The sequence below is a fragment of the Panthera leo genome, chromosome A1 (genome assembly GCF_018350215.1).
Source record: "Panthera leo isolate Ple1 chromosome A1, P.leo_Ple1_pat1.1, whole genome shotgun sequence".
Classification (NCBI taxonomy): domain Eukaryota; kingdom Metazoa; phylum Chordata; class Mammalia; order Carnivora; family Felidae; genus Panthera; species Panthera leo.
The window spans coordinates 18,436,356-18,463,153 of NC_056679.1; positions in this window are offsets into that span (position 1 = coordinate 18,436,356).

A 26,798-nucleotide genomic window follows, 5' to 3' on the forward strand; every position below is an offset into this window, starting at 1 on the left:
CTTCAGTGAGTTTACCTTGGGATCTTTAATAGGATTTGTCTTCTGGTTTGCTCATCAGGTTCAATGTCTTTTCGACCCCAGACAATGCAAGAATGCTCCCTGGGCACTTGAGAAAACCAGTTCTAAAGCAGTGATCCTCTAAATGGACGACTGGTGGTCCATCCAAATGGTGGACCAAATGGTGGACCAATGGTGGATTGGTCACCTCCAAATGGTGATTGATGGACAAAATCATCTGGGAGCTTGTTAGAAATGCAAATTCTCAGGCCCTATGCTGGACTCACTAAATCAGAAAGTCCAGGGGCAGGGCCCAGCAAACTGTGTTTTAACACTCCCTCAGGGTGATGTTGATGATGATACAAGTTTGAGAAGCAGTGGGTGAGATATTAACATGGAAATTTCCTCCTAACAGAATGAGTGGTGAAAGTTCCAGCAATATGGCAGCAGATTAAAGACCACAACCTGGCGAGGTACACCTTTGGCTGCTTCCGCATGCAAGGTCACTCAGCAGGGAAGGTGTCACCGTGCCTCATCACAGAGAAGCATCACCCCTGCCCCCCCCCCCCCCCAGCCTCACTAGCATCTCTCCCTGCTGCTCCAGTCTAGAAGAGACCAGCACAACTGCAAACACCTGAGAGCCCAACCCAGGTGCACCTGCTATCGCTCAAACATAAGGTTTGGTATCAACTCTCCCAAGGACCACCTGACTCATCCTGAGACTGGCGAAACACCTCCCACCTCCCCGCTTACTCTCATTCAGCACTGAGTGGAAGAGATAAATTTAAGGTGCTGTCCGTCATCACACTGGCCACCCACTCTCTCAGGGGGACCTGTATCTTCCACAGCCCCGTGAGCCTCATTGACCAGAGAGCTGTGCTACAATTCTTTCAAATCAGCACCAGACCTCAGAACTCTGACTGTGATTAACAGCCCAAAGGATGCATCTCTCGCTCCCTCATTCCTCCATAGAAAAATGTTCCTTATCAAGATTGGGGATGACCTTTCACCCAAAATCCAACGGACTCAACTGTCGGTAGCCCATTGCTTTCCGCCTCAAACCTAAACTACTAAGGACCTCTTCTTCCTCTGACGTACATGCCCTGTCCCCCCCCCCCCACCCCCCGCCCTCGACATCACTGCCCGCCGTTTCACCTGATACTTCAGGTAGGAGAAAGTCACAGTCCAGGTTTAAAATTAGCCAGTAGCTATCCCAGCAGACCACAAGTTTCAGTGGAAATGAAGTTATAAGGCTGGCCTAAGACGACATGAGGAAATTGTTAGAATGATTCTGTTATCAGAGTTGTTTTTTTTTTTTTAAGCAGGAAATTTAAAAACTAAAAATTATGGAATTGACCATACAGCTGAAAGGGAGTCATGGCCACCTTCTGTTCCCTAATTTCTTCATTTCCCACTAAGACTCTCTGCTGAGCCCTCTCTCCTCAGCTTTTGCTTCAGTTCCATGAGCTTCCAGTATCCTTCCAATTAATTAAGGGAGCCCGAGCAGGTTTCTCTCACCTGCAAAGAGCCTGATGGCCGCCCCATTATCAGAGCCCCACTCGGCTCCCAGCTCCTCCTCAGACCTCCTCACAGAGCTCCTTCGTCCCTCGGTTGGATACCGCCTAGAATCCTTCACTCAACGTAGCTCCATGTACTTATATGTGCACGACCATGTGGTGTCAGGAAAACCAGGCAGCATCAGAGGGACCTGCCTTTGAACCATCTGAACGTCGCCTTTGCCGCTATTTAACTCTGTCACTGGGGGAAGTCATTAACTTACTCTCTGAACCCCAATGTTGTGGGGATAATATATCATTATAAAGAATAAGCAAACAGCAAACGTAAGGAGCTCAGTATATCCTCTGCCAACTACTGGGTACATACCCAGTGCTCCCAGCTTCCCTGTCCACTTGATATCTCCAGTTTGATTGTTCTTCTTGACTTATCCCTCGGTATCTAATCACTTAGTAGGCGTCCTTCGTCCTCTGCTGATGCTAGATCGTGATCCCAGCCGTTCCCTGTGGAACCTTTAGAATCTCGTTTAAACTGCAGGAGTACTTTTAAGTTCTCTAATTACAGTATTATTGACTATAATTTTATTTGCTATGAGTCGTATTTGGAGCAAATGTCTCTAACTATATTTTTAAAAGCTTTGTTTTGGTTGCTATTCTATTAATATGCAGCTCCAGAAAAGCTAAGAACTAGAAAAGAGAAAACTATAAGAAATCGGAAGCAGGATAAAATTCTATCCAAGTGTTTAATCACCCTTAGAGTCACGTTATTCTTAATGATGATCTAAATTTGCCTTGCTACAATTTATTCTTATTTTCTGTCACACTCTACATTTTGCATAACATACGTGGAGATCGTCTTTGAGCCACTTTTAAGCTTTTACCTACAGCATTTTTGCACTTTTCTCATATTGGCTCACATTTATCAAAGGCTAGCTACATACTCAGCACGAGGCTAAGCACTTCGCACAATTTTTTCCAGTAAATTCTTAGAATCATTGTGTGAGTATCCCCTATATGTACTATGTAAGCATTATCATTACGTCCACATTATGAATGAGAAAATGTTGAAGTTGGCCAGGGTCGCCCAGCAAGTTAACAGATGGTGCCACCATTTGTACCTGGGTGGCCTGATGCCAGTATCCATACCGCCTCAGAGATTCTAGATTTTGAGGATTTCATGATTTTCCTGGGCTTTCTCCCACTTCTCTTCATCCATCTTAACTATTCACCGCTACTTATGAGAACTCTCCGGATGCTACCAATGGGCAAAAGGTCTTCGTGTACGAGGGGACCCTGTTCAAAGCACGGAAGCGCTCGTGGCGAGGCATTAAAAGAGCTTGACTTCATGTAACTAAAGACTTGCCAGAGTTACTAGACAAAGATTGTGGCAGCAAAAACCCAAAGCTAAAGCTCATCACCGAAGAAACCACTGCTAGTAATGGATAGTCACTCTGATCCGCTGAGTACCTGCAACATGCAAGGTGCCTTCTAACACCAGGTGTCCTGAAGCATGGTGCTTGCAGATGAAGGAATGGGAATTCAGAGAGATTAAATGACCTACCCACAGCCACACAGGGCAGATCTGGTGTCTATTTTGCTCTCTAGTTTAGCCCACTGCCTGTGCTGTTTCCTGTTCTCATCTCAGTAGCTGAAGGGTTCTGGCCACATATTCTCCAGAACCCAACGCAAAGGATGGTCATTGACAACGGTCCTTGTCCACCCCGGGGGGGCTGGTGGAACTGTGGGGGTGCACAGTCTCTTCCTGTGGCAAAAGGAATTCGTTCGTGCCACATCGGCCCACCCACATATCAGCCTTGTACCGTTTCCACACACTTATTTGGTGAGTCAAAACCATATGTTTAACACCTTATATTTATAGAAGGCTTTGCAGGTCATGGAGGCATTTTCAATATGAAGCTCGGCTGAGGTTGGTAAGTTAGCGAAAGCCTTCTAACTCCTAATCTAGTACTCTCTTCCCATTTGGCTTTGCTATCTCTGGCAAAACATGTGCTGTCTGAAGAAAAACAGTCAAATAAAATGAAATTTATTGCAGTGGGTATTAGTAGAAACAAATTAAGATTTAACTTCTCCTGTACCACCTGGGATCCTTTTTAGTCTTTTTACACCATGGTGAGGGGACAATCTACAAAGTATTTACTTAGAGTTACGTCCCCAAATCCAATTTGTGAAAACACAACTGCCATTGTGCCCCATACGGCTTCCATCAAATATTGGACATTGAAAAAGTATGTATCGGGGCGCCTGGGTGGCGCAGTCGGTTGAGCGTCCGACTTCAGCCAGGTCACGATCTCGCGGTCCGTGAGTTCGAGCCCCGCGTCAGGCTCTGGGCTGATGGCTCGGAGCCTGGAGCCTGTTTCCGATTCTGTGTCTCCCTCTCTCTCTGCCCCTCCCCCGTTCGTGCTCTGTCTCTCTCTGTCCCAAAAATAAATAAAAAACGTTGAAAAAAAAAAAAAAGAAAAAGTATGTATCCACGTGACTACAACGCACATGATCACCCTTCCATTTGTCTTTCGTCCCGTGGGAGACCATGCTGAAAGGCTCATGGTGTCAGCTTGCACGTCAGTCTCCATGAGTAGAAGCAAGTAGCTAACTAGCAGAGAAAAACAGAAACATTTCCAAGGGCTTACAAACATGGGATTCAAGTTACTCTCCTGGGGGCCTTTGAAATCAAGGCCTCTCATCAAGCAGAAGAGAGTCATTGGCTTTCTCGTTGGGGTCTATCGGCCGGGTCACGTGTTGGGTGTTCCTTCTGCTGAGATTGAGGAAAGAACACTGCTTCAATGACATAAAAGGGAGTTTATCCATAGGAGGCATCCAAAATAGAAATGTTGCTGTAAAAGTAATTAGACTTGAGTTTAAAAGGATCAGTTTCTCATTAAGGGTTTCCCTCTAAGGCTTTTTACAAGCTTAAAGCTTGAATCTAATCTCCAGTGTCAGCTGTGGAAGGAAGGGAGGCACAGATGCATATTCACATACTAACAAGTATGTGCCCTGGTTTCGCTGATAAAGCACAATAATGATTTCACTGTACATAGACATAAATATATGCTCGCCACCGCCGTCTCCTCTCCACCCCTGCCACCACCCACTGGAGATGGAGACCCTGGAGATCAAAGGCAAACTTGGCACTCATAAAAGCTGGAAGAAAACTCTTTAACCATGATTAGAATTAGAATTGGTTATTCCCAGCAGCCCCAAATGTCAACGGAAACCCTTCCCTTTCCTCATTCCTTGTAATTCAATTCCCTCTCGGCTTGTAGTGGATATGTATCTGGTCCTGTTCCGGGTTCGAGAATACAAAGATAGATAAGACCCATTCCTGCCCCATAGGAATGCAGAGCTCAAGCAGGGTTTCTCAAAGTGTGTACCAATCAGCACCCACATGGACCTAAGGGTTCCTGCAAAACAGTAGGAGTCAAGTCTAGTTTTCAGATCATGTGCAGAACCACTGAGTTAGAACTTAATCAGAAGCTCTAAGCGTGGGCTCAGGAATCTTTATACAAGTCCCCCCCGCCCCCCCCCCCCCGCCGTGATTTCTATGTACACAAAAGTAACAGACACCCTAATTTCAAAGCATTTGTAAATAATTTGTGATTTTCTTCTGATAAGTCTTGAAATTCCAGGCCATGGGTCACAAACCCATCTCTTAAGAGAGCAGAGACAACCATCTCCACGCTCTGAGATCTCTGTGGGGTGCTGTGAAACTAGACTCTTCCGGCTGATTACGGGAGGCCTTCTAGAGCCTCCCTCTTCTCAGTAAGTCTCTACACCAGCCATCCTCCACAAGGCCCCCACCTTGTTCACCGGTGGGAAGCATTCTGGGCGAGCAAAGGTTGAACACGTGCTAGAGTCGGACCTGGGTTTGGATCTCAGCACTTTCACTTCCTGCTTGTGAAACCACAGGCAGAGTACCAGGCCTTTGGTGTCCTTGTCAGTAAAATGAAGAAGGCAACAGTATCTAGCTCTCAGGATGACCAGGATTGGATGAAACAATGCATCCAGGAAGCACACATACGGGTTGGCATACATTAAGCATCGAATAAATGTTGTTACTGTCGTTACCAAAGTCCCTGGTGGAACTCATTTGGGTTAATGACCCAGAGCTCAAAAAATCACCCCAAATTCACAACAGACTAGCTTTCTCCCTGAAAGAGACCTCAAAATCCATGACATGTAGACACACAACTCAGTGGACAATGATCTACTTCTAAACTGTGCCTTAGAGTCTGCAAATGGTAAGATAGTATAATTTGTGGCTAATTTCCCTCATTAAGCCTTTGAGGGAAACCCTTAATGAGGAACTGATCCTTTTATATTCAAGTCTAATTACTTTTATAGCACCATTTCTACGTTGGATGCTTCCCATGAATAAAGCCCATTTTGTGCCATAGATGAAGTGCTCACATGTAAGTGAGAGGAAAATGATATAACTTCTTTTTTTAATTTCTTTTAAGTTATTTTTTGAATGGTTATTTGTTTATATTGAGAGAGAGAGAGAGAGAGAGAGAGCAAGCACAAGCAGGGGAAGGGCAGAGAGAAAGAGAGAGAGAATCCCAAGCAGGCTCCACACTGTCAGTGTAAAGCCCAATGTGGGGGCTTGAACTCATGAACCGTGAGATCATGACCTGAGCCAAGATCAAGAGTCAGACACCTAACCGACTGCACCACCCAGGCACCCCAATGACATAACTTCTAAACTGTGCCTTAGAGTCTGCAAATTAGGATAGTATAATAATTTAGGGAGGGTGAAAAGTGGGTCATATATAAAATGAACATTTTTTCAAACTGAATTTACAAAATACACAGGTGTACCACACCTAAAGCAAGCCAGATGTATAAAAATCTAGATTTATTATGCATGCCTTTATCCAAAGATAGACAGCTCCCTAAAATATTTAATGTATCATTTTGTTTAAAAAAAAATCTTTATCCAAACACAAAATCTCAGGAGGGCATCTATTCCATCTATTCCATAGTCCAAATAGGGTTACAAGGTTTGGCAAGTTAAAATAGACCCAGTTAAATTTGAATTTCAGATCAATAAGAAATAATTTGTCAGTATAAATATATCCCATGCAATATTTGGCAACCCTAACTACAGAGCATGACTGTTTTTCACAGAAGTTCATGACTTTCATCCAATGTCAAAGTATGTTTTATGTCAGGAGGAAGAAAAACTGATTAGAAATGAACTTATGGGGTGGCACCTGGGTGGCTCAGTCGGTTAAGCATCCAACTTCGGCTCAGGTCATGATCTCGCGGTTTGTGAGTTCGAGCCCCACGTCGGGCTCTGTGCTGACGGCTCAGAGTCTGGAACCTGCTTCAGATTCTGTGTCTCCCTCGCTCTCTGCCCCTCCCACACTCATGCTCTGTCTCTCTGTCTCTCAAAAATAAATACACGTTAAAAATTAATTAATTAATTAATTAATTAAAGAAATGAACTTGTCAGGGTGCCTGGGTGACCCAGTCAGCTAAGCGTTGGACTCTTGATTTTGGCTCAGGTCATGATCTCACAGTTCCTAAGTTCAAGCCCAACAATGGACTCTGCACTGAGAGCTTGGGATTCTCTCTCTCCCTCTCTCTCTCTCTCTCTCTCTCTGCCCTTCCCCCACTTGTGCTCTCTCTCCAATAAATAAACATTAAAAAAAAAAAAAAAAAAAAGAAAGGAGCTTGTCACTGGTCAGGTGAATGAATGAAGTTTTAAGTTCTATGAGAAATGAATAAAATCAGACCAATCGCAGGGACCAAATGAAACCTGAGCTTTTCTTCAAATGTTAGAATGTCCCTACAAGCCTGGAGAAATTCCTGCTGTAATCTGTATGTTATAAAGTGCTATGCTAGTACTGGAGAAGTCAATGGAGGAAAAAAACTTGGAAATGAATTAGCGAGATCAGGAGCCAAGGTTCACCCTGTAATCTGGGCTCAAGGTTCAAGCGTGCTCTTTCCTCATGAAGAGACGCTGACCCCGAGCTTCTTGCTGCGATTGTATGATAACCACCCCCCCCCCACACACACACATTTTCATTCCTTCCTTTCATTTCCTCTCACATGAGAACAGGTAAACTGCCTTTTCTTTGATTTGTAATAAAAGAAAAAAAAATCTCATTCTGGAACTGCCAAATAGTTTCCATAGTGAAAAGTTGTGGTTCTTTGACATTTTTTAGACTTCAGTAAGCTTTGCGAAACAGTAGGATGGGAAGTGAAAATGAAAAAAAAAAAAATATCCCAGGACACTTCGTGAGGCTTTATATTTTTAAAAATGCTTCTGCCATGGATGTTAAGGCTGGTGCATTTTTCATTCTGCCCCAACTGGTAGGCCATAATAATTAAGAAATGATTCCACTGGAAATGGAAGTTCTGCAGTGGTCAAAGGGAACGGAGATCAGGCGGTAGCAGAAAGAACAGTAAACTCGGAATCTGAACGCCTGGCTTGCATCCCCGTCTCAAGCCGTGCACGGGTCAGTTTCTCTCTCTGGACCTCCGTGTCCTCCTCGGGAAAAAAGTTTCCTAAGTACTTTTTGTAATTTGAAAGTCTATGACTCTCAGTCTAGTAATTTGAATTTAGATCTTTTCTCTCTCACCGACTGCAGTATTTTGAGAAAATGTCTCGCTTCCCTGTTTCCGGAAGCCCACTCACTTCCCTCAGCCCATTCCAAGGATGCACCCAGGTGACCTTTAGAGGCCACTTTGGAAATAGCTGTCATGCAGCACAAGGGACTATTAGCAACATGTACAAAGACAGAAGGTGGCCTTCGACGTCAAGTAAGGAACAGTAACACTTGTCATAATGAGGAAGAAGCACGTCAGAGAGCCATTGTTAGAACTCGGGCTTGAGCCATTGAAGACCGCTGGAGGTTGAAAACCCAGAGTTGGCAAACGATCAGAAAACAAGGCCCATGAGGACCTGTGGGGGAAAACGAATTGACCAGTAGGACAGGAAAGATGTGATGGCCGCCTTCTCAAGTCACGGGGCCGCCACCACCCTAGCCCTCACTCCCGGCTCAGAAACTAAGGCGAACCTGAGACCACCTCCAGGTGCCCAACGCCAGGTGGATGAAGGATGAGGGCCAATGCGTGGCTCGGGAAGCCCTCCCCCGCTGCACGAGGGACGACTTCCCCCTCTGTAATAATCTGAGGGACTGAAGATAGTTAAGAACATAAAACAAATAAAGGGTGCTTTTTTTTTCCCCCTTTCTCAAATTCCTGAACAAAAAGAAGTGCTAGCCCTCATAAACTATGTGTCCTTTGCGGTATTTCATCAAGGGTCATTATGAGTTGCCTGATTCACACTGGGTGTCAAATCAGTTGAAGGACAACCTCTAACGCTGATTTCATCATTCCGCCTCCCCTCCTTCTATCCTCCTGAATCTTTCTCACAGCAACTGAGAAGAAAGGTAAGATATTCCTCCTTTTAGGAAAATTTGACAGCAGTAGAATAAGAAAAAAGGAAGAAAGAGAGAGAGAGAAAGCGAGAAAGAAAGAAAGAAAGAAAGACGAAGGAAGGAAGGAAGGAGAGAAAGAAAGAAAGAAAGGGAAAGAACAGAGGGAGAGAGGAAGGAAAAAAATGAAAAGAGAAAAAGACTGACAAGCTGGGGCTTTTTAGGGTGATTCTGGAAGGTATCCCTGTACTATAAATAATTTCTGTTCATAAGGAACAGAGACATAAGGCAAAGTAGTAGTGTGGTCTCTTTTAGAAAGATTTCCATCCAATATGACTGAGAGAGAATTCCAGTTTCTGTGCTTAAAGCGATAAGCAGCAGCTCTTTGACAGTGCTTGTCTGGGACGACCATCGTGGAGCACGCGTGTCCTGGCTAAGTGGATGGTGACAGAACTCTTGTTCCCCTCCACGTGCCTCACAGATGCGATGTGCCGAATCTACGATCATGTAATTTTGTCCTTCTATTATTCTTTATTGGCTTTATGAGAAGCAACAGACACTGACCAGTATTTCTGAATTCTCGAGGCTCACCTCAGAGAAGGGCTAAAGGAAAAGCAGGTCATGGGAGATGCCAGCCAAGGGGAAGGGTTTCTGGGGGAACCCAGAATAGAGGCACATTTCTCTCTCCTCCCACTAAAAAAACGTACATATGTCTCCATCCTCCTGGCTCGGCTCAGCAGAGCTCTTACCCCTTTTTGGAAGACTTTTCTCCCAAGGAGTCCTTCAAGCTTTTATGCAGCCTACAATCTTTGAAAGATTTGAGTCAGTTTCATGATTATTTTGCATTTTTAATGTCTGGACAAGTGGCTGGTCATGTTCCTTCATCGAGCCGAGCTTATCGTTTTGACTTTCATTGTCATTTTTTGAGAAGTAAATCTTTGCAGGGGAAACATCACAAAAAAATCTCTTGATCACTTTAAAAAGTGAACAAAACCCCTCTGATGATGTTTTTTTTTGTTTTTTTGTCCCTAGGTAAGGAGACCTCTTGCGCTTTAGGAATAGTTTCATCTTTTCGTGTACACAATGGTACTCAGTCACAGAGAAGTTTACCCACCTCCCGTCCTCATGGTCAATGCTATGTTACAAGTGGTACAACGCTAGTGTGACAACCCTTGCTTAAGAAATGGAAGACGACGCAGCTGATGAGGCACGTGTCCATGGGTTCCAAAGCCGCTCAAAAAGACAGATACGTATTGTGATGTTAAAAAAGAATCCACTCTCCTTCTCTCTCGCTGCTGACCCATTTGGTTCGGGCTGTAGATTCCCAGCTGTCCGGCAGCTGTCATTCTGCTTGCTTATAAAGTCAGCAGCTTTTAAGCAAGCTTCCACCGTGGCAGAGCCTCCTATGAGGCCACTCTGGAGGCCCCTCGGAAGCAGGGGCTGTGCACTCACTCTGTGCCACGCGGAGAGACGGCTGCGGGAGCACAGAAGCAACAGGGAAGTCTGCTGTGCTGTGGGCCATGGCAAAACGAAGTCCTGATCACTCTGCACATAGATTAAAGTAGGCCTTGGGACCTCCCCCCCAGGCGGAAATGAGAATCTCAAGCCCCGGCTCTGTCAGGCATTTGATTTGCGGTCCTGGATTGTACCTGCTTGTGATACCACTAATTCTCACTAGCTTGTCACTCTGAGAGAAATAGAAGTCGCGGTGGGCTACCTGAGGACCAGGTCCTTTATATGTCCGGGATTGTGTTTTGTGGTTTGTTAGTGCAAGGTTCCCAGGGCAGGTAAATGTGATGGAAAGATCGAGGAGCTGCGGGAAAGAAGACAGGCTCCGGAATGAGCCCAGGAGTGTCTGGAATCCCCACTCGGAGGCTACTAGCAATGTAACCTTGAATTAGGTGGTTCACCTTCACATGTTCCCGTTCTTATGAGGGTAGAATAAGAACACACACAAGGCAGTGGTCCTCAATGTGGGGTCTCTGGACCAGCAGCAGCAGCCTCACCTGGGAACTTGTTGGAAATGCACGCTCTTGGGCCCCACCACAGAATTATTGAATCAGAAACTCCAGGGATGCAGCCCAGCATCTATGTTTTAACAGGCCCTCCAGGCGACTTGGATGCGGCTGGGAACCACCAATTTAAGATCTCTAGCACAGTGCTTGGCACACGATAAATATTGGTTTATCCTTGTAGAAATTCTGAATTTCTGAGGAAGTATTGATTTGGAGCCTAAAATACATAAACTACACATATTGCTAAAGCTCGATAGAATCTCCACTCTCAGGAGTAGAATCTCTCTGGCTACACATCCCTCCTTGTCAGTCTGCCCTTGGGACAAATTAGCTGAGGCACAAGTCTGAGTGATCAGTAAGCATCTATCAGTGGAGACGGAAGTGACCTAAAGCAGCAGCATTTCAGACCCTGCCGCTCTCCCTCTCCCACCCCACCCCCACCCAACGATTCTCTGCGCCAAGTGCCGGGAGCCCCGGGGAAGCACGGGGAATATGGCCCGCTTCTCTGATGCAGCAAACGTGGGAATTCCAAGGTTCTGTGGGAAGCTGTGCGTCCACCTGGCTTTCTCCCTCGGCCGTGGAAGCCCGAAAGACCCTCACCCGAAAGGTGAGGCCGCCAACGCTTGCCATTTTTTGTTAGTTTTCTCTGTGGCTGGTTTTAACTACACGTTGCCCAAGAATTCTTTTCATCCCTTGATGAAAACGATACCCACATTGCTGTCATGGATGCCTAAAGTCCAGAGAATGTGACATGACAAATCTGTGACTCCACTATATCACTCTCCGGGCTTCAGACTCATCCCGTCATTTCGGGGAGATGATGGATCACTGGCCGTGAGTGGAAGGCTTCCTGACAGTGTGAAGAGTGTCTGTCTTGAAGAAAAGATTATTGGCTTCTCCGGACGAGGGGTATTCATGGATTTATTTTTTAAGGAGAAAAAAATGGTCTGCTTTGGAGATGACAGAGGTGAAACATCTCATGTGGCAAATATGAAAAAGTCAAGTGCCAGGCAGGAAGGAAGATGTTGCTCATCGTAGGCCCCGGCTATAAACATCGAGTCCAGATGTGGCCCGGAACCATGAGCCAGGAATCTCCACCAAATAATAAGAGTCAGCAAACAACCCGTTTCATATGAATTGAAGAAATAAACATCAAGCATCCATTCATGAAACAAATATTTGCTGAGCACATGCTACATCTTCGGCCTGTGCTGTGCCCTGGGGACACGAGGGGACCTGGAGAGACACAGCAGACGAGCAACGACAAGGGAAACGAGGGGGTCCGTGTCCAGGGGGAGCTTCCCAGAGGAAGCAGGCCGAAGCTGAAACGGATGTGCAAGAGCAATGCCATTAACCGGGCAGCCAGACAGGAGCAGGGACAGAGAGTGTCCTCCCGCAGGGCTGGCACCCCAGAGGAAAGGTGAGGGATGTGAACGGGCACGGCGTGGACGGGACGAAGTCAGTGCGGGGCAAGAGCTGGGGACCGTGGCGGAGGACGTCCCGGGCATGCTCGAAGTCAGAATGTATGCAGGGACCCAGGTGAGCTACCTGCAGCTGATAATCTGTGATCCAACCACACGGGCACAGCGTGGCAAGGGACGGCACACACAGGCCGAGGGTTCAGAACTGGTCCTGAACCCCAGTTCTATCACTTCTCCGCTTGTGTCCTTGGGTGAGTTTCTCAGCGTCTCTCTGCTTCGACTGTCTTGTCTATAAAATGAGGGTTGTGTTACCTTACGGGGTCGCAATAAGGAATAAAGGAAACAAATGTGCATATAACACTTAGCACAGTGTTTGGGATTTAGGAAACTCTCAAATATTAACTGCTCTATTATTATTATCATCATCATTAATGTAGCAGGACAAATATTAGTAACTTGGGCGTGTCACAGCCTTTGCTCCACCCCTGCCCATCAAAGAGAATTCTAACAGAGGGGAAGGGAAGCAAACGTGAGATAAAAGCAGAGAGGGAGGCAAACCATAAGAGGGTCTTAAATACAGAGAACAAACTGAAGGCTGCTGGAGGGAGGGAGGTGGGGGGGGGGATGGGCTAAAGGGGTGATGGGCATTCAAGGAAGGCACTTGTCGGGATGAGCGCTGGGTGTTATATGCAGGTGATGAATCACCAAATTCTGCTCCTGAAATCATGATCACACTATGTGTTAACTAATTTGGATTTAATAAATAAATAAATTAGGGAATTCTGTCAAATACTCCCCTTTTTCTCCTTTGAGCAAGAAAGGCCTCTCACTCTCTGGAGTTGGCGTGAAACGAGTCGTCCAGTCTCTCTTAGATGATGGGGCTGGACCCTGGGTCATTGCGTGTGTCATCTCCAGGGTGCATGAAAGTGTCTCTCCTAAAAAAGAGCTGATAGGGAGTGCTCCAGACAAGGCCCTTCCAAGATCAGTTTGGGTGGGAAGAAAACTGGTCAGCTTTAGCTGGCGGGCAGGGAAAGAGAAGAGAGAAGGAGAGGGAGCCATGAGGAGTCGTGAGGAGCCCAGGAGGGGAGAGGGGTCTGGGGGAGTCTGTGACACGCCAGGGAGCAGCTGTGGGTGAGAGGAAAGTAGGTAGTAGAGGAGAGGAAATTCAGTTAAGAGCTTCATTTGGACGCCCTGCAAGTTTTCTTCTCAAGACATGAGAATAAAATTCCCTTTTAATTACTTTGGCTCTTGTCCCGTGTTTCTTTAAAGTTGATGCTCCGAGGAGACAGAGCCGTACAGACTCCTTCACCAGGATTTAGCAGGGCTACAGTATTAATGCTACAAATAGGTATATAAGTACCTACCCCCCCCCCCCCCCCCCGCCAGGGCTAGTCTTAGGATTAAATGTGGTAATGGGTGTTCTATCTACCACCTTTTCCTGGATTATACTGCAAGAAGCTCCCAAATCTCGGTGGCTTATAACAACAAAGGTTTTGTGTCTCACCCTTGTTACATGTTCTTTGTGGTTTGGCCACACGTCTTTATTCTGGGAAGGAGACGGCTGGATCCGCCCCTCTCTGGGCCTGGCAGGGCCGGCCAGTGGGGAAGAAAGGCAGAACCCGAACCCACCATGGCTCTCAGAGCTTCTACGCAGAAGTCTTGTCACTTCCAATCCCATACCATCGGCCAAACTAGTCATACGTGTCGTCATCAGGGTGGGGAGTGTGACTGTCCCAATGGGGCGGGGCAGCAAGCACTCAGGAACGAGAACAGAGCCTGCCACAATCACGAAGTGCTTAGGACATTGCCTGGCATGCGAAAAGACCTGAATAAACTATGAAAATCATTCGTAACAATCTGTAAAATGGGGGAAGTAATAGTGCCAGCCTCATAAGGGAGTCTGAGGATTAAGACAGATAATGCACACAGGGCCTGACTCACTGGCTCCATAAGCGGCGGCTCTCGGTGACTCCCCCAGGGCCAGGAAAGGCAGACGATCCGGCAGTTACAGAAAGCCACGGCCAGGGAACATGTGGTGACCGGAAGCTATAGAGGACCTTTGGGGCCCCGATGGGAAAGGATGTTCCTGTCTCAGGGGGTCAGAGACCAGAGCAGGACCCCAGAGAGCCAAGGGCTGCATGGGGGCAGGAAATGCCAATTACTGTCCTGCCAAAGGGGACACCTGCAGACCACATGCAGAGCAACAGAGAGCCTGCTGTTCTCCGGCCTTTCCTGGGCCTCGGGGCCAAGCCATGGGCTCGGACAGGAAGCCCAGGGCCGCCTGTGTCAAAGTGGACCTGGAGCCATGCCCGTTCCCTGCTCTGGGGCACCACGGCTCACACGCCAGCTCCCCATCCCTTTCCCACACCAGAGAGGGAACTCTGAGCTTCCCAGACACCCAGTGACTGTCCATTCGGGCCAGCAAGGCTGCTCACCTGGCCAACAAGGCAGGGCCAGGTCGGAAGCAGGGTCCAGGGGCCGTAGGCCTCCAGTAAAAATATTTCTAGAGCAAGTTGGTGTGGAGGGATCCCTCCTATTCCTTTTAAGCCCTGTCTCTTCTCTCGCCCACCACCTGGCTCTCGTCGGGAGAGAGAGAGCCGCCCCTCCCCAAGCTGCCCTTTCCGCCTGTCTTCTCACTCATTCAGTCAACAGTGTTTCCTGGGGGCTCTCCAGGTGGCAGGGTCAGCACGGTGCTGGGAACAGAGCAGCGCTGCCTCTGTTCCAGCGAGTGCTCCAGGGTGTAATCCAGTGAGCGCTTCAGTGCGTGCTCCCGTGCGTGCTCCCGTGCGTGATCCAGCGAATGCTCCAGTGCGTGCTCGAGTGTGTGCTCCAGTTTGTGCTCCAGTGCGAAGTCTAGTGAGTGCTCCCGTGAATGTTCCGGTGCAGGAGAAAGACGAGAGCCAAGAAGAGAAAGGAAAGCTTTTCCTCTTGGTCGATGGTGAGTGGTAAAGAGCATAGGGATGGATGCGGCACAGAAAAAGAACTGGGGTCAGGGTAGCTGCAGCCAAGTCAGCTGAGGTGGGGGCGTGTATTCAAGGCTTCCTTCCGCCCCAGCTGACTGTCCCCTGATCTCACGGCTACAGGTTAGGAAAGCAGCCATGAGCATTCTGCGTGGTTCTGTTTCACACCGGAGCTCAGCTTCTGGAGCCATGTGAGCACACGCCTCCAGATGTCTGTGGAGGGCCAAACCGAAACAAGAGTCCTCTGCTGGAGCCTGTGTTTCTGGCTGTGGACTGGGAAATCTGGGAGCCTGGGAATCAGACAGGCTTGAGTTCGAATCCTGATTCTGCTGCACTCATCGACTTTGGCGGAGCTGTGGGTGGCCTGCCCATAGCTGTCCAGCCCACCTAGAGGCCATCGGCAAGCTAAGAGCTTCCTGTCCCTCTGCCCGAGAGGATGTTTGGCCCCAAGAGTGCACCTGGTCCTCATCAGGGCAGACTGGAGGCGCTGGGGAGCAACCTCACACAGCTCTTGGGCACTCCCCCGTACTCGGTGGTCTGGTTTTCAGCCTCGGAGGGCCCTCGGCAGGACAAAGGCCAGGTCCCTGCAGTGAGTGTCATGAACGCACCTGACTCACTTCCTTCCCTTCCCCAGCTTGTGTCCCCATCCTCTCCCAAATAAACAACCCGCAATCAAATCTTCGTCTTGGGGTCAGCTCTGAGGGAAACTCAAACGAAGATGCCGGACACGTGAATCTGGGAAAACGATGTAAGCTTCTGCGTCTGTTTCTTCATCTGCACAGTGGAGACGGCGAGAGCATGGGCAAGGAGGAGCAAATGAGTAAGGAGGCGTAAACAGGCACAGAGCAGGCACGCAGTAGCAAAGGACTCTGAGGAACAAATGATATCATGTACGTGCAATTGCCTGCATCCTGCAGGTGCCGCTCCAAATGCACGCAGGCAGCGTTGTGATGCCTTAAGCGCGTGCCCTGCAGAATCAGAACCAGCCCTGAGGCCCGAGGCAACTCATCTCACCTCTCCGAGCCCTGGTTTCCTTGTCTGTTAAACAGAAACAGTGATAGCATCAATCGCATAGGGCTGCAGCAAGGATTAAATAAGTAAGCATACGTAGCGTAGTTTCCTAACAAAACTACGGGTTTGTCATGTGATTTTCATCAGTGACTGTCGGTTTATTATTTATAGGTTTATTATTATTATCACGTTATTTTTATGCTATACCAAAAATGCGAGTCTTTTAGCTACCACCGCTGACACACCACTTTAGCCGCCCGCGCCAAATGGTTTAGTTTGTCCTCGTGAGATTTTTTTAATTGCATAAATAATTCATGAATATGCTCCCGTTGAAAAAGTTAAAGTGTACGGGACAAAACTTAAAGTCCCTTCAACACTTACGCCCCCCACCCTCCTCCCATGTCCACGGCATGGGGCCCTCTCCCCATTCCTTTTATATATAGGTGTCATACACTTTTCTCCCTACAGAAGTGGTAACGTACTAGGCTTGCATTCAAATCTGTTCTACAAGTTGCTTATTGCTTTTCAAATATATTTGGGGGATTTTCCTATGATGATACAATAAGTCTACTTCATTTTTGAAAATTCTTCAGAATAAGTATACCTTAATTTGGTTTAACAAATCCCCTCTTGATACCCATCCACGAGGTTTCCAATTTCCCCCCTTTGAAGGCCGCGACAGTCAACATCTTTGTGCATACATCTTCACTCAGGCACATGAATATTCCTTAGGATGGATTCCAGGAAGTGGATTTGCCGGGTCAAATGATGTGTGAATTTTTTGTTTTGCGAAATACTGCCAAATTGCCTTCTAATTTACACTCCTACCAGCCTTGGGGGGAGGTTTGTTTTTGTTTTATTTACTTGTTTTTGTTTTAAAGACTTACAGGAGGGGTTTTGTTAGGCAGTTGGTCTCAGCAGAGGAGGGCATCATGTTTTTTCCCGACAACTAAAAACAGCAGTGAGTTCCTTTCCTTTCTGGAGATCCAACTTCCCAGCTGCATAACCCCTCTTCCTCCAACCCTTCCTCCCCACATCACACACACAACACACACACACACACACAGAACAACCATAATGGAGGAGAATTATCTCCGCCTAAAATGTTGCTGCCTTGATGGACTGAACCTCCTCCACTGTGGCCACCATAGAGTTTGTTTTTTCTGAGTAGGGTTGCCTACCCAACGCTCCTGCTTCTGTAGAAAGAGAACTTCATTACTGCTGGAAGGATGACCTCTTGGTGGCCGCAGAACTACACTTCCCAGCCTGCATTGCAGTAGGAGCAGCCGATGAGCTGTAAGTGGACATTGATGGGGGCAGGAGGGCTTGTGGGTCAGGTTCTATAAAGGAGGCCAGCTTACCGGAAGTGAGCTCCTTTGCCTGCACTCCTTTCTCCCTACTTGGAACTGGGGATGACTTTGAACATGTTCAACCATTCACATGGACATCAGCCTAAGGTGCTGGGCAGAGTCCTAGAGGATCCTGCTGCGGCTTGTGTTAACTCTTTAGCTGATGGATCTTGGAGAAGATCCAGGGATGCCAAAAGGCATTGGCACTCATTCTGAAATATGTTGACATTTTAACAGCTAATTGGCTATCTGTTTGCCTTCTGACTGAATTTCAGCCCTGTCTGAAATGATAATGTGATGGTTGGAGCTCCAATTGTCCTGTGGGACCATGAGGTAATCTTCAAGATGGAAGCCAGGCACTAAGGATGATGGACAAGACAGAATCTAGGCGTCTAAAGAACGTGGAGCCAACATACCTGCCATCTAGACTTCTTTTCTAGAAAGTACTAGGCTTAAACCCAATCCATTCCTGGCATTCCTTCTGCCATGTTTTGATCCATTAGGACTGAAAAAAAAACTCAAGTCCCCACTTCCTATGGCCAAAAAAGCAGCCTTCTTTCTATAAAGATAGAACTGCTTTGAGGGCTCCCTTGAAGAACCCCACACCCTGTGGCATTCTCTAAACAAGCCACAATTTGCCACTCCCCACTACACTTAACATTAGATGTTTGTACAACTCTGTAGATATGGCCTGACACTTTTTGTTCTGGACGCTATTCATCCAGATTAAAACTGGGTTAATTTGGGACACACCCACACCAATCTGTGAGCTCCAGGATCCCACCCTTGCTTCCCATCAGGCAGCTAAGCCCAAATGCACATTATAATTCCTGCTCAAATATTGTCCAGAAATTCGACAGTACAAGACCGAAGTTCACACATGGCATAAAACAGGACATGGAAAAGTTTCTATGGGGATGTTCAGTTACATCTAGTGAAAAAAAAAAAAGTCCCACAATAGAAAATTAAAGAAATTGTGGTAAATCTATGCAATGTACTACTAAACAACTATTTAAATTATGACATAGAAACTTGTCAGCAATACTCAAAATACATTAAGTGAAAAGTATGTATTGAATGATCCCTTTGGTAAAAATAATTTTGTATAGATATACGTTTATGCATTTATATGTATCTGTACAAATGCAAATAATAATAATGCCAAAAATCTTTATACTGGTTATTCATAGGTGAGTTTAAATTTTCTCCTCTGTGACTCTCTCTCTCTCTCTCTCTCTCTCTCTCTATATATATATATATATATATATATATTTCAAATTTCTTACATTGTGTATTTTTTATAATCAGGAAAACACAACCCAAATGTCTATCTATTGCTATCATTATCTATCTGTATCTATATATCTATATCTGTATCTATATCTATATATCTGTATCTATATCTATCTATATATCCATATCCATATCTATATCTATATCTATCTATGTGTTCTTAGAAATAAGCGAAGGTTTAGCTTATAAGAAAACTCTAGTCTGGAACTTTAAGTTCTTGGGCAATTCTTAAATCCATTGTTCAAAACCGAGGCTGTCTCAATTTTGGAAACCAAACCTTCTTGAACTTTCCTGGCATTTCCTAAGTTGTGTCACATGCCCCAATGATATGCCCCACATGACAAGTGTCCAGTTCTTGACAAAGGCTAGAAAAGGCCATTTGATGGCCTTCCTCATCTCTGGTGATGGGTGGCCAGGCCGAATGCCTCCTGTGCCTCCTCCCCTCTCCCTTATTCCTTCAGCTCATGCTTCCCTCCCACTGACTTGGCACCTCTCTCCACCTCTGACCCAGATCCTCCCCTCCCCTCCCCAGGGAGAATGTGTCCTGCCAGCTCTTGCCCCATCAAATGAGGAAAGGGAACTTTCCCTGCTGCTGCCCCATCCTGGGAGGTTTGCTCACGAAACCAACCATCCCCTCGGACCTCAGACAAAGGCTGCTTTGACGCAGCCCCAGATGGGCTTCTGCTCAGAGACAGGACTGGCACACCATCTCAGCACCTACCTCGGGTCCCACGCCCTCAGCCCTCAGAACCAGCCCCATCTCCTCCTGTCCCACTTGGCTTTGCTGGAGGATGAATTCAGGCAGAATCTTACGGTGCACATCAGAAGAGCCAAGGACAATTAAGGTCTGCCCGTCAGTTCTGAAGCCTGACCTGAACAGCTTGTCTCCGGGTGACCTGTAGCCGGGGCAGGTGAGGAGGTTACCCTGGACCTCTCAGCTGGCAGTCAGCCATGTTGACTGCCTGTCCCTTTCTCCCACCTCATTTTCTTTCTTTTTTTTTTTTAATTTTTAAAATGTTTATTTCTGAGAGAGGGAGTGAGGACACACGAGTGGGGGAAGGGGCAGAGAGAGAGGGAGACACAGAATCCGAAGCGGGCTCCAGGCTCCCAACTGTCAGCACAGAGCCCCACATGGGGTTTGAACCCATGAACCACGAGATCATGACCTGAGCCACCAGGGCGCCCCTCCCACCTCATTTCCATTAGGACTTGGAGAAACCAAAACCACTCCTCACCAGGGAATGCTGCTTTACAGGATGACTTATGTCCCCCTCAAAATTCATGTGTTGATGCTCTAAGCCCCGGTCCCTCACAACGCGACTGTATTTGGAGAGCGGGTCTTCGAAGAGGTAATTAAGCAAGTTTTTTTTAAAAAAGAGGAAGAGCTACAGTAACAGAGAACTTAGAGAACAGAGGGGGAAATTGTACTCACGATACTGACACCAGAACACGAGAAAATGTAGTCTTGTTTAAAAAAAAAAAATACAAAGCAGAAATGAAGCCAAAATGAGGTCTTTGGGGGAGGCCCTCATCCAACAACCCTGGTGTCCCTTTAAGAAGGGGAAATCTGGGCACAGGCACGCACAGAAGGAAGACCACGTAAAGATGTGGGGAGAAGATGGCCATCCACACATTGAGGAGAGAGGCATCAGAAGAAATCAACCTTGCCAGCACCTTGATAGGGGACTCCCAGCCTCCAGAATGGCGAGAAAACACATTTCTGGTGTTTAAGGCACTCTTTCTGCAGTGCTCTGCTATGGGAGCACAAGCAAACTACCACGGATGTGGAGCAGGCCATCGCTCAGCTGGCACATCAACCCTACAGCCTAAGGTCCGATAAACTTGAAAACATTAAGCCTGCCGTCTTACCCTCGGATACGTAAGCCCTCTGCATCTCCCTTTGCCTTTTTCGCCGACCCCCTGAGTTACGTCTACCTTCGAGGGAATAAAACCGGAAAGACGGCGTAATTGTGGAGCCAGAAGTAAAGTGAATTACTCACTCGGAGACAGACACAGTCACTCCCTCCTCCGTATGACCACCTGCCCTCCCTTGCCCCTCCCCCAGCCAGGGGGTGCCTTTCTGAGAGCATCACTCAGCAGTTGTTCTTCCAGACAGGCTTTCTTCGAACCCCTGAACAGTCTCGGCCCAGGGTCACCTGGAGCAGGCAGGGGCTCTGGGCACAGCATGCAGTCCTGCGGAGGCCCTTTGGGACTGAATGGCGATGACAGAGCGAAGCGTGCAGAAGGATGCTCTTGTTGGACCAGGCAGTTCAGACTAAATCAGCCTTCCCGGGGACGCGGGAAAGGCTGATATCCATCAGGCACCCTCGCTTTGCCACTTATCAGCAGAGTAACTGTGCCCGTGGTTTGGGCTCTGTAAGCCTCAGTTTACTCCCCTATAAAATGGGCATAGGGGCGCCTGGGTGGCTCAGTCGGTTGAGCATCCGACTTCGGCTCAGGTCACGATCTTGCGGTCCGTGAGTTCGAGCCCCGCGTCAGGCTCTGGGCTGATGGCCCAGAGTCTGGAGCCTGCTTCCAATTCTGTGTCTCCCTCTCTCTCTGCCCCTCCCCCGTTCATGTTCTGTCTCTCTCTGTCTCAAAAATAAATAAATGTTAAAAAAAAAATTTAAAAAAAAATAAAATGGGCATAGTGTCAGTAGTTACCGAAGGAGAATGCTGGGAGGATTCAAAGAATTAATGTTTGTCAACTGCTTTGCAGAGACTAAGTGCTTTAAAAAATGTCAGGAGTGGGGTGCCTGGGTGGCTCCGTTGGTTAGGCGTCTGACTCTTGACCTCATCTCGGGTCTTGATCTCAGGGTCGTGAGTTCAAGCCCGGCACTGGGCTCCACGCTGGACACGAAGCCTGCTTGATATTCCCTCTCTCTCCCTCTCTTTCTACCCTACCCACGCACTGTCTCTCAAAATAAATAAACACGCTTTAAAAAAAATTAACAAGGCTTCCTGAACATGACAAATAAAAATGATTACGTTTCCTACCTTTAAAAAATAATAATAATAATAAAGTTTATTGAAAAGCGCTAATCGTGTGGCAATGGTAGTGATGGTGACCGTGACCACCACCGGCACCTTCTGAAACACCTACAAAAGCAACAGGCCAAGAGCAACTGAACCACCCCCAGGCCGTACCCCTCTCCCCCCGTGTCGGCCCTCTCACAGCTGGAAAAGGACCACTTCCGTGGACAGGCAGAAAGTGTGCCCAGAACGCGGTGTGATCTCATTAAATGTTCGAATAACGGGATTTTGGACAGATCCTCCCCAAAGGAAACTCAAGCAAGTGCCCTGCTCACAGAGGGCGGTGGGATCCCCTCTGCAGCTGGGAGCACAGTGGGCCATGAGCGAGGGCTCGGCCAGGCTGGCTGGGCATATGGTGCTGGCTCCGTCTCTCACTTCTCCTAAGCTGCCCTTCTGTGTTTGCTCGTGTGCGGACTGCATACTGTAAAAATAGCACCTACTTCATAGGGTTGTTTTCAGAATTAGATGCAATCCTGTCCACGTAAAGCAACGGAGTCGGCACCTCTACATAGAGTTAATGTGCAGTAACATTAGTTGTTATAACGGTTTGTTTTCAGAAGGCATGCCTTTGATTCCTGTCACCTATCCGTGAGGTTTTGAGCAAATTGTGGTCTTCTCCCTAAGCTTTGGCCACCATACGCACAGGGTCGGAGCAAGTCCGTGAGAGCGTCGTGTGCCGCCCTCATCCTTAAATTACTTGCATCTCTTACAGAGCCAGGCACAAAAAATGCTTGTGGAATAAATGAATACAAAACCCCATGGTATGACTCTTATCTAACTGCCTGATGAACATTTCAGTTAACATGGAAGTACTCCTGAGTGGTTCGGGACCTGTGGCCCATCAGATGCAGTGGGTTCGGTTGAGCTCACAGAGAAGCAACCACGTTGCTTCTGGTTTTCAGGATGATTGGCTGGTGCCATCAAGCTAAATGCATCGCGGCAACACCGAGCCTCGATCTTGCCTCCCCAGCATCTTCCTGAATAAAGGTCGCCTTTGTCCATCTAAGAGATTGAGTAGAAGATACGCTGTGGCAACCTGATGGCTGTGTCGTCTGTGGCTAGGGTCAGTGTCAAAACAAATAGCGAGCTATTTTCTCTTCATATAGGAGCGCACAAAGTCTACTCCTTCAGATGTGGCTCAGCTTTCCTCCAACTGTGCTCTAGCTTTGTGCCTGCAAGTTCCTCTTCTTAACCTAACTCGTCCCCAAAAGTTGTTCATTTTAATGGCCCTGGGTCGACAGTGCCAGAAGGAAGGAAGGAAGGAAGGAAGGAAGGAAGGAAAGTAGGAAGGAAGGAAGGAAAAAAGGAAAGAAGGAAAGGAAAGGAAAGGAAAGGAAAGGAAAGGAAAGGAAAAGAAAGGAAAGAAGGAGGAGCAGAGAGAAATTATGGTTCAGGGGAATTTTGATTCCATGGATTAGTCAGAAACCATTAATACTGACTAATCGTGTCTCAACTTGCCCCCTCAGAACTCTGGAATGAAGCAAATCCCCTTGTGGGCTCTACCGGAGCATGTTAATTCTAATAAGATGAACTGGCCATTCCAGTAATTCATCTCAAGAAAACTTTCCTGGAAAGCTCTAGTTTCTCCCACAAGAAAATATGGTGAAAATGTATTAAGATGCTTAAGATTAGGGGGACTTTTCAACACGCAGGCACCCTGAAGGCACACTGACTTTGCAGCCAGCCCTTGCTTGCCATGTGGGCTCACGAGACAGGGCTGAACAGGGACCCGACGGGTCTCTGGCCCTTCTCGGGTCTCTTTCCTCTCTTGAAAATGAAGCCCAGGGATTCTGCCAGGGTCGAGAAGATCAAGTGCGTAGAGTGCTTTGAACTCCTTAGAGATACAGCCTTCTTTAAATGCTGTTTTATCATCAGATACCACTTTTAAATGTGTGCTTGTCTAACCAAGGGGCCCTCCTTGAGGACCGCCTATAGCCCTAATGGTCAGTGTTTACTGGGAGGCATTCCACTTCCCAGCTATCGCCTCCACCTTTTCCTACTGCCCTACTGCCCAGCCGACAAAGAACTAGGGAAAGCCACCACAACAAAGAGTAAGGGACATAAAACATCCGTGGGCTACCTCGCCCTGTGAGAAAGGGATTAGTATCACCATACCCTAAAGAAACGGGCTCAGGAAAGTGAAGTAATAGGCAGAAGTGTAACCAGGTTTTCTGGGGCACCCAACGGTTGATTGCTCTTCATATTCAACAATACCGCTGTCCCCGAAAGAGCTCCAAAGATTGCCCAGACCGCCCCGTCAGAGGTGAGAGGTGTTGGCCAGGACCTGGTTAATGAGCTGGAGTCATAAACAAGTGTAGGTTTGTTTGTTATTACAAAAGACGACATTGCTCATCAGACTGAAATCTCATTTTCCAGGGGAGATACTGACTCGTCCCCCAGCCATTCTTAACCTAGTTCTGGCCTCCTCTCTGGTGACTGGCGGTGAGCCCATCTCATCCCCCCAAGACTTTGTGCCCTGCGGACAGGCAGTGAGGAAACAACAGGGGTGAAGGGAAATTGTTCTGCAACCTTGCCTCTCTCCTCTCGCACCTCACACGTTACCTCCTTGGTTTTCCATGACTTCCAGTCTCTCTCTTCCCTCTCCAGCACATTCCACAAACAAGGATCCTCACTAGGGCTCAGACAGATCTACATGGAAATCCATGGCCCTCATGCTTGGATGTGCTCTTTCACTATGTTTCACTTTCTTCAGCTGTAAAATGTTGGGGAAGAGGGTTGCCGGGAAGATTCAATAAGAAAATACATCTATTATATCGTATGTTTTCACTCATATGTGGAACTTGAGAAACTTAACAGAAGACCATGGGGAAAGGGAAGGGGAAAAATAAGTTACAGAGAGGGAAGCAAACCATAAGAGACTCTTAAATACAGAGAACAAACTGAGGGTTGATGGTTGTGGGGGGTTGGGGGGTCGGGGAAAACGGGTGATGGGCATTGAGGAGAGCACTTGTTGGGATGAGCACTGGGTGTTGTATGGAAGCGATGAATCATGGGAATCTACCCCAAAAACCAAGAGCACACTGTATACGCTGTATGTTAGCCAACTTGACAATAAATTATAGAAAGAAAGAAAGAAAGAAAGAAAGAAAGAAAGAAAGAAAGAAAGAAAACGACAGACAGAAAGAAAATGTATCCATTAAAAGTACTTAGCCTAGAGGGGCGCCTGGGTGGCTCAGTCAGTTAAGCGTCCGGCTTCGGCTCGGGTCATGATCTCACGGTTCATGGGTTTGAGCCGTGTGTTGGGCTCTGTGCTGACAGTGCAGAGTCCGCTTGGGATTCTTTCTCTCCCTCTCTCTGACCCTTCCCCACTCTCTGAAAATAAATAAACTTTAAAAAATAAAATAAAGGTACTTAGCATAGTGCCTGCACATATAAAATAGTAACTGTGTATGGTGATTTCTTTTTTCGGGAGCCTACAATGGTTATTACCCCTCAGTTAAAACTCATTATGGCTTTTAGGCTCTTCCACAGGTGGACCTTTTCCTCATATTCGTTTATTCTTTCACTCATCAACTGGTGAGTATCTGCCACATGCCTGGCGACAGCAGCTAAAACACCTGCCCTCATGAGATCTAGACCAGAGTGGACAGGACTAGAACAAAGAATAATAAACAAAAGAGCAGAGATTTAAAGGAAGATGGAGACAGAGTCATCCAGGTATGTGGGGGAAGGGGGAGCCAGGAAAGGAGAATGGCATGAGCAAAGGCCCTGCGGCTGGAGAGTACTTGCCATGTTTAGAGCGCAGAGTAAAGGTGGTGGACTGTCCAGCTGGAGGAGCACAAGGGCACAGTGGGAGGACCCGAGGGCAGGGCCGGGACTAGACTAGCGTAAGGAGAGTGAGGCATTCACCTCAGGGGGAACAACAAGGGGCACCCAAAAGCTCGGTACTCAAGATAAATTACATTTTAATGCAATATTTATAAAAATCAAAATTCATGCAAAAATCCACGATAGGCAAAATATAAGTATTTTTCATAAAGACAGGATCAGTACGAGCAATTCTCCCTTTCGCCTCAGGCTCTAATACTGGTCTTGGCCCAGGCACTGGTGTCACTGTTCCTGTTTATTTAAATTTTGCACTGATTTAGAGTTTTAAAAACAGTTTATTAAAACTTGGCTCATCTTGATAACGGAGCTTTTTGGCAAAAGCGCTACCCTCGTCCCAGTCGGGTGTCCGAGAGGAGCAGAGGCCAGGCAGGGTAGAGCCTTTTAGGCCCCCGCATGTGTGAGATGCGAGCTCACGTGGACCTCACCTGCTTTAGGGGCCTCTAGTCGCTGTCCCCTACATGTGAGCCATCCTCAGTGCCCCGTCACTGCACATGCTATGGCCCCTGTCCTCCTTCCCCAAACTCCCCATCCCAGGTCCAGAGGCGGCTCCGTCTGCGAGGCAGTAGAATTTATAACACAATGTGATTATTGGCCCCGTTCGGATATGTGAAGGAAGCCTGGAACTTCCGGCGCCTTCGTTCAACAGGAGCCGCTGGTAAGCACCTCCTACACGCCAGGCACCGGCCAAATCAAGGGGGTACGACAATGAGCAAGACATCCGTGGAGTCCGGGCCACCGGCCCCTCATAACCCCAGCTGGCCTCACAGAAGAAACTGGACGCCGGAGACCCCGAGTCCAGATGGCAGCCTCGGGCTCCCGGAGGCAGGGGAGCCAGCAGCCACAAGACGTGGCTTCGGGAACCTGGCCGCCCTGCCCTGCCGAGAAGGCGCGGGTCCCGGGTGCGCCCTCATCCGGAAAGTGGAGATGACCAGACCCACCTCACAGGGCTCTTGTGA